Below are 14,705 nucleotides of genomic sequence, written 5' to 3'. Positions count from 1 at the left end.
AGATATTTAACAATGAAAATATATGTTCGTATAGATTTTTTTTTTATAAAAAGTTTTCATACTGCTTTTAGCTATTTATTTATTTTGAATTTTTACACATATTTAGGAGAAAAATCATTATATTTTGATGATTATTTTTTCTTCTGAATTATTTTTTTTCTACATACTAATTAACTTCTGAAATCTCAAAAAAAAAAAAAAAAGATTACAGATCTTTTGTTTTGTTTTGATTTGTGGCGAAAAAATATTTTCAAATATTATAAATTTAATTTTTTTTTCTAAGAGATTTATTTAGCAAATAATTATAAATTTGACACATGCAATACTTGTATTCTATTAAAATAAAAGAAAAAAAATAAAATTTTTGAATTTTTAGAACTAAAATAGCAAGATAGAAAAATATAAAAAATGCTAATAAAATATAGATCACGTAACAGTTTGATAAAATGATATACATTAAACTTCCATACAATTAGTGTAAAATGCTATTTATATTAAATATAATGAAAATTAATCTGAAAAGTATATAAAATTAAATAAACAAAACAAAATAGTCTGATAATAAAAAAAAAATTATAATTCATCTACTGTATATGCATATGATACGAAACCCTTTATAGATTCAACTTTCTAACATCAATTGAAATTTACAAAACACAAAAAATATAATAAAATCTTATTTTATGAAATTTATAACAATGCAATTAATTCAAAACAATCATCATAATAAAAGAAAAAAAGTTAAAAAAATTATCATGAAAAGGCATTTTTTTAATTTGTTAAATGCAATCGTATTTCATAAATTTTTAAAAAACTTTTAGATTATCTAAAAAAAAACTTTTAGATTAAATAGTCTATCAATCATAATATCATTTTTAATTGTTTTTGCGTATATGTATAATTGCATATCGGCAAAACAACTAATTTATTAAAAAAAAAATTTTTGTTTAATTGCGAAAAAGACTATTTTAAAATTTCTTTAAATTCAATCTTAATTTTATTTATATTTTAAAATGATTAGATAGTGAATTGGTGTTCAGTCCCTAAATCCAAAAGCAAATTAAGAATCAGTCCCTTGTCAGAAAAAATTTGTTTGCACTCCCTGGACCCACATTATTTTTCTCGGATAAAATTAAGTACAAAACATTGAAAATATGGTACAAATACAAGATATTTGAACACTAATTGTTCAAGATCGAGTACAAAAATATAATTTTGAGTATAAAATCTAAACATCTTTATTAATGTGAACTTGCAACATGTGTTTGAGTACTCAAAAATCATATATTTGTACCAGATCTAACACATTGGGTACTCAGAAATCACATATGGGTACCATATTTTTAATGTTTTGTACCGATTTAACTCCAAATAAGATAAATGTGTTATTAATATCAATATTTTTTTGTTCTAGAAAATCATATATTTATACTAGATCTAACACATTTGATACTCAAATATCATGTATTTGTACCATATTTTTCATGTTTTGTATCGAATTTTATCCGAAACAAAACATGTGGGCCCAGGGAGTTTAAACAAAGTTTTTTTCTGACAGAGACTGATCATTAATTTTTGTTTAGGTTTGGGGACTGAATTATAATTAACCGTTAGATAAAATAGTTTATCACTCATAATATCATCTTTATTTTGAATCTTCAGTATTATCTTTATCTATATAAGTTAAAAGTTCAACCATATATTTATTTGTATTTATAAAATATCATCATTATTATTATTTTTTGAAAGATATCTTTACTATTTTTGAAAAGACACTTTGGCGGAAAAATGATGGTTTTTTTTTAGATTTTTTTTTTGTTTTTATACGATATAGATTATTAAATATTTTTAAAAAAAACAGAAAAATAACTGAAAATCTTGACACTTCCTCATTGTAAGTATACTATATTTCAATATAATATATTTAATTAAATATATGAATACAAAATAAAATTAACGTGACACACCGGATTATATAAAAATATTCGGAGCAAATTATAAATTGAATATGTTATATTAAAATACGAGTGAGTATTACTTCAGGTAGACTTACCTTATTTTTAATCGTAAAATAGTTGAGTTTTCTTGAAATAAAAATTTAAAAATAGTTGCATTTATGTTTGATATAAAATCAAGAAAAGTTATGATGAAGTATTCTTCTATTAGATTGAGTAAGAATAGAGAAGAGATCAGATCAAATAGTGCAGATCAGATGAGTTCAGTTATCAGATGAATTCATGGTCCAGATCGAATACTGGGATCAGATCGAAGTGATGGTCAGATGAGTCTTCGAATGAGTTCATGCAGATCGATTGCTCGAGTACTAAGACTTGGAGAGAAGTTAGATGGAGTGTACGAGAAGCTATAAGCTTGAAGGCATATCAAAGCAGATCGAAGTACAAGATCAGAGCAGACTGATGTGAGAATATTTATCGGGTTGGACCATATTGACTTTATAATTGGGCCGTAAGTTGTTGTTGACCTAAAACCCAAGATAAAAGTTGGTTTATTTCTCTGTATAAGCAGATGGAAGCTGGCCGCAACGAACATAACAGAAAATCAAATTCTTCAGAATATATTGAGAGAGAAGAAAAGAGAGATTTCAGAGGAGAAAACTTGGGCGCAGATTGTGACGGGAAGATTCAAGGATTTAAAGCTTGAATCATGTCTGTATCTAGCATTTATAGTTTTCTGGTCTGTTTCTGTAATAAGCTCTGGTTATTGATCTTGGTTTGTTCTGTTGGTGATTAATAAAATGGGTGTGTTGCTCTCCCGTGGATGTAGGCAAATTTCTTGCCGAACCACGTAAATACTTGCGTCGTTTATTTGCTTTCGCGTGAATGTTGTGTTTGATCTGTGTGCGTTGGTTTTATCTGTGAGTTAGGATGGTGTTCTTGTGTGTTCGTTTGTCTGGTAATTCTCAAAACATCGAATTCTTCCGGATTGATTCTTAACAAGTGGCGCCGTCTGTGGGAAACTAAGCAAAGATGGTGAGATCAATGAAGTTTGATATTGAGAAGTTTACTGGAAAGAACGATTTCTCGCTCTGAAGAATTAAGATGCGGGCAATCTCGACACAACAAGGATTTGTGGAAGCTCTTAAGAAGAAGGAGGAGATGTCTGATGAGATAAAGAACAAGGATGAATTGCTCGAGAAAGCACACAGTGCAATTATTCTCTGTCTGGGTGATAGACCTCTTCGGGAGGTGGCCAGAGAAGAATTTGCAGCGGCGGTGTGGCTTAAACTCGAAAATTTATACATGAAGAAATCTCTGGCTAACCATCTGTACAAGAAACAAAGGTTGTATTCCTTTGTGATCAATGATGAGAAGAATCTTGAAGACCAGATCGAAGAATTTACCAAGATATTGGATGACTTGGAGAATAGTGAAGTAAAGCTTGAGGATGAAAATCGGGCTTTGATACTTCTGAATTCTCTTCCAAAAGCATATGAAAATTTCAGAGATGCTTTGCTTTATGGAAGAGAACAGACAATAACCTTGGAAGATGTTATGTCTGCTATTCAATTCAAAGAACTTTAGAGAAAGTCAAACACAAACACTGAATCTCATGGAGAAGGTCTTACGGCGAGGGGCAGAAGTGATAGGAGGACTGTAACGCCCCAAAAATTTATTACCGATTTAATTGGCAATTTAAAATAATTATTGAGTTGGAAAAATAATTATTTCTGCCAAATGAGTTATAGAGTGTATTTACAAAATACACGTGACAATTAGTCAATGAGTTTGACTATTTATGGATATCTGGTAATATTGGTATTTTTGAGATAATTATTGAGATATTAGAATTAAAATAATTATTTATGCCAGATAATTTAATTTGGAGAAAATAATCAGTTTGGATCACTGGTCAAAGCCTAAAATTAACTCAATTTATTTATTGGGAATTAACTGGTCTAGTTGCCAGGTCAAAGTTCGCTATTTCAGATAATTGTAAAAATGTGTTAAATTACATATTGGAGTAAAATAACACAAGAGCATTAAAATGGATCACACCGGGTCATTTTAGGACAAAATTTTATAATATTAAGTGGTACACTCTTTCTCACGCACTAAACACCTAAATCACACACTAAACCCTAACCCCCATTCACGTCCCGTCGTCGCCGACCTCCTTTCGTCGGCTTTCGCCATCGATTGAGCATGTCATCTTGTAGCTCTCGTCGAGGCGATCACAACCATACCAAGAATCGTGAGTTTTGGTGTCCGATTTGGTGAGCACGACGTCGAGAAAGGGGCGACACTATTCATCATCTTCCTCGCGCGAATCGTCGGATTTCAGGTTGATTCTTTTTGTTTTTGTGTTGTTAAAAGGTTCTAGGATGTGTGTAGATTATGTTCCAAGCTTATTACATCATTTTAAGTCGGAAATCGCATGGATCGGAGCTTAGAGCTCGCCGCCGCCGCCGCCGCCTGTAAATCACTGATTTCGGCCGCCTCGGTGGTCCTCTTCGGTCGGGGCTTAGTCCATTAGAATCGTCTCGTCGAGTTCTACAAGCATGCAAAATTTTAGAATTTTTGGAGTTGTTCTGCGATTTTCCGATGACCGTCGCCGCACCACCGCCATCACCGCCGTCTTCTCCGGCGAGCCACCGGTCGTCGACATGCTAACCATTTTCGATCGTCTGACGTGATAGATCCGAATATCCAAGTTTTGAGTCGAGATTCAAAATCGTTACGCGGTGAGAGCGCAATAAAGTTCGGTAATTTTTGGTCAAAGTTTGACCAAAGTTGACCAAGGTTGACTTTTGACCATTGTGTGATTTTTCGCAGATCGGAAGCCCGTTGAGGATAATTAGAGGCAGAAATCAGCAGATTAGGGATTTGATCCAGAATTGGATAATTATGAGATTTCCGAGTCCCGATATGCGCAACCGCAACTGTATAGGTTTTTCGTGCGTTTTAAACGCAAAGGCATGTTATATCTTTCCTTTATCACACCATTTAGATCAGTATATTCACTGTTTTGATGATTAAATTATGTTGTTGCATTTGTATGTGGATATGGTAGCTCAAATTTTAACTCATGCATCATTCGTGTTTTTTATGTATTGTGAATGGTTTTTCTGTCATGACTAGTTTTTAGTTGTTGTTCACTGGTTTGATAGCTGAGTCAGGTTCCTTTGGGTCTTGGTTTAAGATAACTTGAACTAGTGTCGGTTAGGTGAACAGTGGGATGGTTGTAAGGTTGGCTACCTAGCGGGCAGGGCTCGGGCAAGTAGGTTGTCCGGGTCGGGTCAAGTGAATTAGGGTCATATGTATGGGTCTGGGTCTGGGTCTGGGTCTGGGTCCGGGTTATTTTATTGGGCCAAGTCTGTTTATTGGGCCCAGTCTGTTTATTGAACCAAATTTGTTTGATGGTCCAAGTTTATTTTATTGGGCCAAGTTTATTTTTATTGGGCCAAGTCTGTTTATTGGGCCCAGTCTATTTATTGGACCAAATTTGTTTGATGGGCCAAGTTTATTTTATTGGGCCGATTTTATTTTTATTGGGCCAAGTCTGTTTAGCCAAACTTGTTGGGCTTAAGATATTAATTGGACTTAATGTATTAATTGGGCTAAATTTGTTATGGGTCTAAGTTGTTTAATTTATTGGTTGAACTAAGTTTTAAGTTGGGTTAAGTATTTTAATTGGGCCAATCTAAGTCTAAATGGGTCAATTTAAGTGTGATTGAGCTAATCTAAGTATTATTGGGTCAATTTAAGTATTAATGGGTTAGTATAAGTGTTATCAAACGAATCTAAGTTTAAGGACTTTAGTTAAGGGGGTGCAACAACTCGAACTAGCCAGTGACAAACAAAATAGTCCGTAAATATATATTTAATAGATGTATATGTATATTTTGATATCAATATGATTTTTATGAAAAATGAATTAAATATATATTTACGGGCAAAATTTTAAGAAAATGATATTTCTAAGTTCATGATTCATGCATGTATTTTATGATGAGATAAAGAGCATGTAAAGAAAAATATTTTTGGGAAGTTGAAGTGATTTGTAACAAACACGGGATTGGAGGTCGGGATACCGGGCCCGATGACCTTTCCACTTACGATTATGAGCCTATGGATCCCCAAAGGTTGGGTGAAGTGGCATAGGGCGTTAGGGGTACACCCCACAGGCCGCCACCACGTACGATGAATTTAGATTGATCAATCGAATTAGGTTACACTTCAATGATATGACCCATAGAAAATGATTTTTATGTTCATGACATGCCAATGCTTATGTTATATATTATGTTACGTATTATGTTATGATTTAGATTACGACGCAGTTTATGCATACGATTTTACGATCTTGCATGCATTAGAATCCTCAGGTTATTTTTATATACGTTATGTGCTTACATGTGGTTTTATTTAGTAGTACTCGTTATTAAAGGTAGAGCATGCTGGGCCTTTAGGCTCACTAGATCTATATGATGTGCAGGTGAGTTTTATGTTATTCAGGAGGTTGTGGTCCCGACTGGTGGTGAAGACCTCTGTGCATCAGTGGCGAGCTAGCACACCCGTGACCTTAGCGAGCTCATGTTTCAGTTGATTTAGTTTATGATGAGATATTTTATGTATTGAGCTATTTTCTGCACATTTTTACTATTTTTCATTAGTTTGCATACTTTTGAGATTATAGTTGTTTGCATGGATTTTAACCTGTTCGAGTTTTTAAACTTTTAAGATGCAATTGATTTTTATTATGCATTAAATTTTATGAAAATCTATTTTAAGTATAGATTCATATATGTATGGGCATATATGTAATATTTTAAAAAAATAAAAATTCCTTCGATTTTGGGTCGTTTCATTTGGTATCAGAGCAAGGTCCTTGGAGGGTTGACTAGCCTGCTACGTGGAGCTCAGAAGTCACACTACTAGTCTGTGAGTTTTAAATGCTTTTAATTATGTTTTATGAATGAGACCCATGAGTTAGTTTTCACTGAAATTCATGTTATAATGCTTTTAAATTAAAATACATAGCTGTGCACTACGGTTGCGTGAGGGATTATTGGGAATTGCAGTATGTCTCCGAGTCGCGTAGTTTGCGATGCGGATAATCAGGATCCACCTTCGCCTCTACCTTCACCTGCAGCTCTACCACTCGCAGCTTTTGAGAGGGCCAGCATGGGCATGCTAGCTGGTATCACGAGTTTAATTGAGCATCAGGCTGGACAGCTTAGAAGGGCGCATGAGGAGGACATCACTGAGAGGTTCTGCAAGCAAGGATCGAAGGATTTTGCGTGGACTCGTGATCCACTTGTGGCTGAGGAGTAGATTTTAGCGTTGTAGACGATCTTTGCCTTCATGAGGACCCAGGATGCTGATTGGGTCAGATGCGCAATCTACATGTTAAAGGATGATGCAACTCTCTGGTGGGAAGGCGTAGTGACTGGTCTTGAGAAACTCTCTGGTGGGAAGGCACAGTGACTGGTCTTGATCTGGCCAGGATGATTTGAAGGGATTTCAAGACGAATTTATTTGAAAAGTACTTCACAGAGGATGTGCGAGGCCATCTGATTCGTGACTTCATGAGCCTTCGACAGGGAGACAGGATTGTGGCCAAGTATCCGAGGAAATTCGAGCGGGAGTGTCACTTCGTGCCCACGATTGCTACAATGGAGAGAGGCTGCGTCATTTTACTGGGAACTTGAGGTCCGACATCAAACATATGTTTCCATGGCAGACGTGACAAAGCACAAGGTAGCGGTTAGTCGAGCGTGCCAGTCCGAGAAGGGAGGAAGGAGATGCAGGCTGACTCCCAGAAGCAGAGACAGTTCCAACAGTCAACTGGAGGACATTCCTTGCAGCAGCCAACATATAAGTCTTATCTTGGGTCATCTAAGGGCTCAGATTCTCTTAGACCACAGCAGCGGCGACAGCAGAGGCCACAAGGCCAGCAAAGACAACAACATTAGGGGGCAGTTGCCCTTAGCACTGGAGGGGTACCTTCTTACAGACAGTGTCAGAGGCCTCATGCTGGAAAGTGTTTGGTTGGCTCAGGCAGGAGCTACCATTGCGAGGATCCGGAACAATTTCGTGGAACTGTCACAGGGAGAGGCAGACACAAGGGCACTTGTTTTTGGTGCAGGCTGAGGATGCAGATCATGATACTTCTCTTATCGCGGATAGTCTTAATTTGCGTTCTTAAATTTCAGTTAATGGGATGCTTAGTTAAGATTTGTATTGGAAATTTCTTGACTGTTGTACTTGTGTTTTAGAAATTCATGTGTAGGATGAGAATTATAAATTGGTGAAATTAGCATGCATATGATTGAACTTTAGATGTTAATTGGTTGCTCTAAAAGAATGATCTATATCTATTGGGAAATCTTTTGCGTACAGAAAATATTAGCATTAGAGGTATTGTTACGTTTGTGTTACTAGATTCTGGAGCTACGCATTCTTTTACCTCTCAGTAGTTTTTGAGGATTTTAGTAATTATTTGTTATAGGTTAGATGCGAATGTTGGGTCGGAGAGAATATTTTGAGAATTCTCTTAGATATTTGATTGATTGCTATTGAGGAATTTAGATTTCATTTTTCTCAGGAATCGTTGAGCCAAATGATTCGGGTGAAGGGTACTATTGAGAGATGAATTAGTTTGTTGAAGACATAAAATTTGAGAATTTGGTGATAGTTCTAACTGAGTAATTAAACATCGATTGACGTTTAGTTGATTTTGTGAGAGATTGGGAAGGTGCTTTTGGGATAAAGAAAAATCAGTTACGTGAGTCATTTTATATATTCTTTTCGAAAATATTGGAATCCTTCTTGTCGTTGATGCATTCCTTGATTCGCATGACATTGTTCATTGAAGATTCAGTCAATTTGGCTTCGAATGATATTTCGGTTATGAATTTCAGAAATTCATATTTTTGGAGAACTTGAATTCTAAATCTGGACATGGATATTGATTTGGGTGAGTATTGTTATTCTATTCCATTGGGATCTCGATTTTATTTTGTTGACATCGGATTACACCTTGGGATTTTATTTCATTTTTGTTGAGTGCATGCGGATTTCCTCGTGTGTAAGCCACGCTGACAACCTTGATTTTGATTTGTATTGATTATGGACATGATGTCATACCTGTTGACAAGTGATCATCTGATTTGATATTGATTGATTGGCTCGTATCCTTTGTTCATGGAGCCTTGAATTGATTCGCTCACCCCTTGTATTAGACTGCAAATGAGTTGTTTTCTTTTTTAAGATCTGTTTTCCAGATTATTGTATTTTGATATTGTTCTGAACCATGTCTCTTCGATTTCGATTTGATTATGACCCAGCAAGTTATTTATTGAGCTGAGTTATACTGAACGTTGTCTTGACATTGTTTTGGCTCGTAACAGATAGTGATTATTAGCACCATTGGAATTTAGTGTTTGGCGGGCACCAAATAGAATCGTGGGACAGTTAATATCGAGGTTTTGTTGAGATCCTATTGTGATTGAATTTCAGGGCTCTTAGGAGTCGAGACTACCGTTAGTGGAGTTCACCTATAGCATCAGTTATCAGGCGTCCATAGGTATGGATCCATACGAAACTTTTTCGAAACAAGGTGTAGATCTACTGTGCATTGGAATGTTGGTGGCGAGAGGATTCTCTTAGGTTCCGAGTTAGTTCAGCAGACTACATATATCGTGGTTCAAATTTAGGACAAGATGAGGGCCACACAGAGTCGTCAGAAGAGTTATGATGACCGACGACTATGAGACCTCGAGTTTGCTGTTGGAGACCATGTGTTTGTGAGGATTGCGCCCATGAAGAGCGTGATGCGTTATGGATATGAGCATCTGCAGTTGGCGTCAGACTTGTCGTCCGAGGAACGACTAGAGCAGATTTTAGCACGGGAGGAGCAGATACTTAGAACGTGAGTTTTTCCCTTGGTAAAGTTCCGGTGTTAGAATCAGTCAAAGGAGGAGGCTCTCTCGGAGGCCAAGGTCGTTATGCGGACGTATTGTCCAGAGCTTATCGGTACTTGATCCAATTTCGAGGACGAAATTCCATTTAAGGGGGGGAGAGTTGTAACGCCCCAAAAATTTATTACCGATTTAATTGGCAATTTAAAATAATTATTGAGTTGGAAAAATAATTATTTCTGCCAAATGAGTTATAGAGTGTATTTACAAAATACACGTGACAATTAGTCAATGAGTTTGACTATTTATGGATATCTGGTAATATTGGTATTTTTGAGATAATTATTGAGATATTGAAATTAAAATAATTATTTATGCCATATAATTTAATTTGGAGAAAATAATCAGTTTGAGTCATTGGTCAAAGCCTAAAATTGACTCAATTTATTTATTGGGAATTAACTGGTCTAGTTGCCAGGTCAAAGTTCGCTATTTCAGATAATTTTAAAAATGTGTTAAATTACATATTGGAGTAAAATAACACAAGAGAATTAAAATAGATCACACCGTGTAGTAGCCCGTACCCTAATTGAGTAATTAAAGGATTAATGCTAATTAAATAAATTAGGTATCGGACGGATCGGAAGCTCCGAAGGCACGATCGGAAGCTCCGAAGGCAGGATCGGAAGCTCCGATGAGCGATCGGAGGCACCGATGATATTACATCATCCATGACGTGTGGTTAGATCGGAAGCTTCGATCAGGACTGGAGGCTCCGATCACCCCTATCCGGATTCAACAAGTGATATTTTGACACGTGGCAGATCAGGATCTTCGGAAGCTCCGATGGCAGGATCGGACGTTCCGATCGAGGTTCGGACGTTCCGATCGGGGATCGGAAGTTCCGATCGTTGTCTATAAATAGAGGGCCGAGGCTTCATTTCCAATTGCCAATTCCGAGTGTTTCCCTCTCCTTTCTAGTCTATTCGAGTTGTTCTAGCCTTCCTAGGCTTGACCCGGCGGTCGGCGAGGCGTTCGGTAGTCGTAGCGGAGTTGTGCCCAAGTTCTGGAGGCATCTACATCAAAGGGCTAACGACGGACGAAGGTATAGCTTTTGCTTCCTATAAATATTTAGGAGTATGCAATAGCTTAGTTAAGGCTTTTAGAGCGCTTTAATGATAGTAGTATCATTTGGCAGTGTAGAGCAGACTATAGGCGGAGACCTAGAGTTGGTAGAGCTTGCACTGTTTTTGAGGTACGGAAGTACTGTTCGAGATATCCTGACTGAGTATGCATGTATTATGTGACTGCATGATTTATATGCCATGATATTATGCTGCATTCATTTGCATCTTGCTGTATCTCTTTCGAGATGTCTGTTAGTAGGGTTGTACCCTATTTTGTTAGTGGATGGACTTCCATCGATTTGGGTCCGGCGTATCCACGGTTATCTCGGTATGGGAGCCACCTCCTGAAGCGACGGCATAGCGTGCTACATACCAGAGCCCGGTCTGTCTCTGTTATCTGATCCTTGACCTCGAGTCTATAGGGAGTTCACTTTGCATGCATGTATACTCATACTCTCGTACTGAGCGTTTTATGCTCACGTCTCGTACTCTGTGTTTCTGGACACCCTATTCCATGGGGCAGGTTTGCGATTGGACGAGAAGGGTGGATCCAGGAGGGGCTAGTCAGTGGTTGGCCAGCTGGAGCTTCGTCTAGGTTTTATTACTGTTGTTTGGGTTTACACAGCTATTCGATTTGGTTGTATATTATTTGGATAAATTACAGATTCCTTTACTTGGGATTGTATAATGTTTATGGTTTCCGCAGTTTTATTCTGATATCTGTTTAATTAAGTTAATTGCATGCCTAAGTTCTGTTTAGTAGGTGATCCGGGTAAGGGTCACTACACACCGGGTCATTTTAGGATCAAATTTTATAATATTAAGTGGTACACTCTTTCTCACGCACTAAACACCTAAATCACACACTAAACCCTAACCCCCATTCACGTCCCGCCGTCACCGCCTGCCACCTTTCGCCGTCAATTGAGCATGCCATCTTGTAGCTCTCGTCGAGGCGATCACAAACATACCAAGAATCGTGAGTTTTGGTGTTCGATTTGGTGAGCACGACGTCGAGAAAGGGGCGACACTATTCATCATCTTCCTCGCGCGAATCGTCGGATTTCAGGTCGATTCTTGTTGTTTTTGTGTTGTTAAAAGGTTCTAGGATGTGTGTAGATTATGTCCCAAGCTTATTACATCATTTTCAGTCGAAAAATCGCATGGATCGGAGCTTAGAGCTCGCCGCCGCCGCCGCCTGTAAATCGCCGATTCCGGCCGCCTCGATGGTCCTCTTCAGTCGGGGCTTAGTCCATTAGAATCGTCTCGTCGAGTTCTACAAGCCTGCAAAATTTCAGAATTTTTGGAGTTGTTCTGCGATTTTCCGATGACCTCCGCCGCCACCACCATCGCCGCCGTCTTCTCCGGCGAGCCACCAGCCGTCGGTATGCTAACCATTTTTGATCGTCTCGACGTGATAGATCCGAATATCCAAGTTTTGAGTCAAGATTCGAAATCGTTAAGCGGTGAGAGCGCAATAAAGTTCGGTAATTTTTGGTCAAAGTTTGACCAGAGTTGACCAAGGTTGACTTTTGACCATTGTGTGATTTTTCGCAGATCGAAAGCCCGTTGAGGATAATTAGAGGCAGAAATTAGCAGATTAGGGATTTGATCCAGAATTGGATAATTATGAGATTTTCGAGTCCCGATATGCGCAACCGCAACTGTATAGGTTTTTCGTGCGTTTTAAACGCAAAGGCATGTTATATCTTTCCTTTATCACACCATTTAGATCAGTATATTCACTGTTTTGATGATTAAATTGTGTTGCATTTGTATGTGGATATAGTAGCTCAAATTTTAACTCATGCATCATTCGTGTTTTTTATGTATTGTGAATGATTTTTCTGTCATGACTAGTTTTTAGTTGTTGTTCACTGGTTTGATGGCTGAGTCAGGTTCCTTTGGGTCTTGGTTTAAGATAGCTTGAACTAGTGTCGGTTAGATGAACAGTGGGATGGTTGTAAGGTTGGCTACCTAGCGGGCAGGGCTCGGGCAAGTAGGTTGTCCGGGTCGGGTCAAGTGAATTAGGGTCATATGTATGGGTATGGGTCTGGGCCCGGGTTATTTTATTGGGCCAAGTCTGTTTATTGGGCCCAGTCTGTTTATTGGACCAAATTTGTTTGATGGGCCAAGTTTATTTTATTGGGCCAAGTTTATTTTTATTGGACCAAGTCTGTTTATTGGGCCCAGTCTGTTTATTGGACCAAATTTGTTTGATGGGCCAAGTTTATTTTATTGGGCCGAATTTATTTTTATTGGACCAAGTTTGTTTAGCCAAAATTGTTGGGCTTAAGATATTAATTGGACTTAATGTATTAATTGGGCTAAATTTGTTATGGATCTAAGTTGTTTAATTTATTGGTTGAACTAAGTTCTAAGTTGGGTTAAGTATTTTAATTGGGCCAATCTAAGTTTAAATGGGTCAATTTAAGTGTGATTAAGCTAATCTAAGTATTATTGGGTCAATTTAAGTATTAATGGGTTAGTATAAGTGTTATCAAACGAATCTAAGTTTAAGGACTTTAGTTAAGGGGGTGCAGCAACTCGAACTAGCCAGTGACAAACAAAATAGTCCGTAAATATATATTTAATAGATGTATATGTATATTTTGATATAAATATGATTTTTATGAAAAATAAATTAAATATATATTTACGGGAAAAATTTTAAGAAAATGATATTTCTAAGTTCATGATTCATGCATGTATTTTATGATGAGATAACGAGCATGTAAAAAAAAATATTTTTGGGAAGTTGAAGTGATTTGTGACAAACACGGGACTGGAGGTCGGGATACCGGGCTCGATGACCTTTTCACTTACGATTATGAGCCTATGGATCCCCAAAGGTTGGGTGAAGTGGCATAGGGCGTTAGGGGTACACCCCACAGGCCGCCACCACGTATGATGGATTTAGATTGATCAATCGAATTAGGTTACACTTCACTGATATGACCCACAGAAAATGATTTTTATGTTCATGACATGCCAATGATTATGTTATGTATTATGTTACGTATTATGTTATGATTTAGATTACGACGCAGTTTATGCATATGATTTTATGATCTTGCATGCATTAGAATCCTCAGGTTATTTTTATATACGTTATGTGCTTGCATGTGATTTTATTTAGTAGTACTCGTTATTAAAGGTAGAGCATGCTGGGCCTTTAGGCTCACTAGATCTATATGGTGTGCAGGTGAGTTTTATGTTATTCAGGAGGTTGTGGTTCCGACTGGTGGTGAAGACCTCTGTGCATCAGTGGCGAGCTAGCACACCCGTGACCTTCGCCAGCTCATGTTTCAGTTGATTTAGTTTATGATGAGACATTTTATGTATTGAGCTATTTTCCGCACATGTTTACTATTTTTCATTAGTTTGCATACTTTTGAGATTATAGTCGTTTGCATGGATTTTAACCTGCTCGAGTTTTTAAACTTTTAAGATGCAATCGATTTTTATTATGCATTAAATTTTATGAAAATCTATTTTAAGTATAGATTCATATATGTATGGGCATATATGAAATATTTTAAAAAAAAATAAAAATTCCTTCGAGTTTGGGTCGTTTCAAGGGCACCCAATGGTAAATACAGGTCAAAATCCAGATCGAAGAGTCAAGGAAGATACCAGAATAGAAATTTGGATAATATGAAGTGCTATGCATGTTAGAAGGTTGGGCATCTAGG

Source organism: Henckelia pumila, chromosome 3, assembly GCF_033568475.1.
Source record: "Henckelia pumila isolate YLH828 chromosome 3, ASM3356847v2, whole genome shotgun sequence".
Taxonomy (NCBI): domain Eukaryota; kingdom Viridiplantae; phylum Streptophyta; class Magnoliopsida; order Lamiales; family Gesneriaceae; genus Henckelia; species Henckelia pumila.
The sequence above is the reverse complement of the archived record's forward strand: the minus strand, read 5'-3'. Positions refer to the sequence as shown.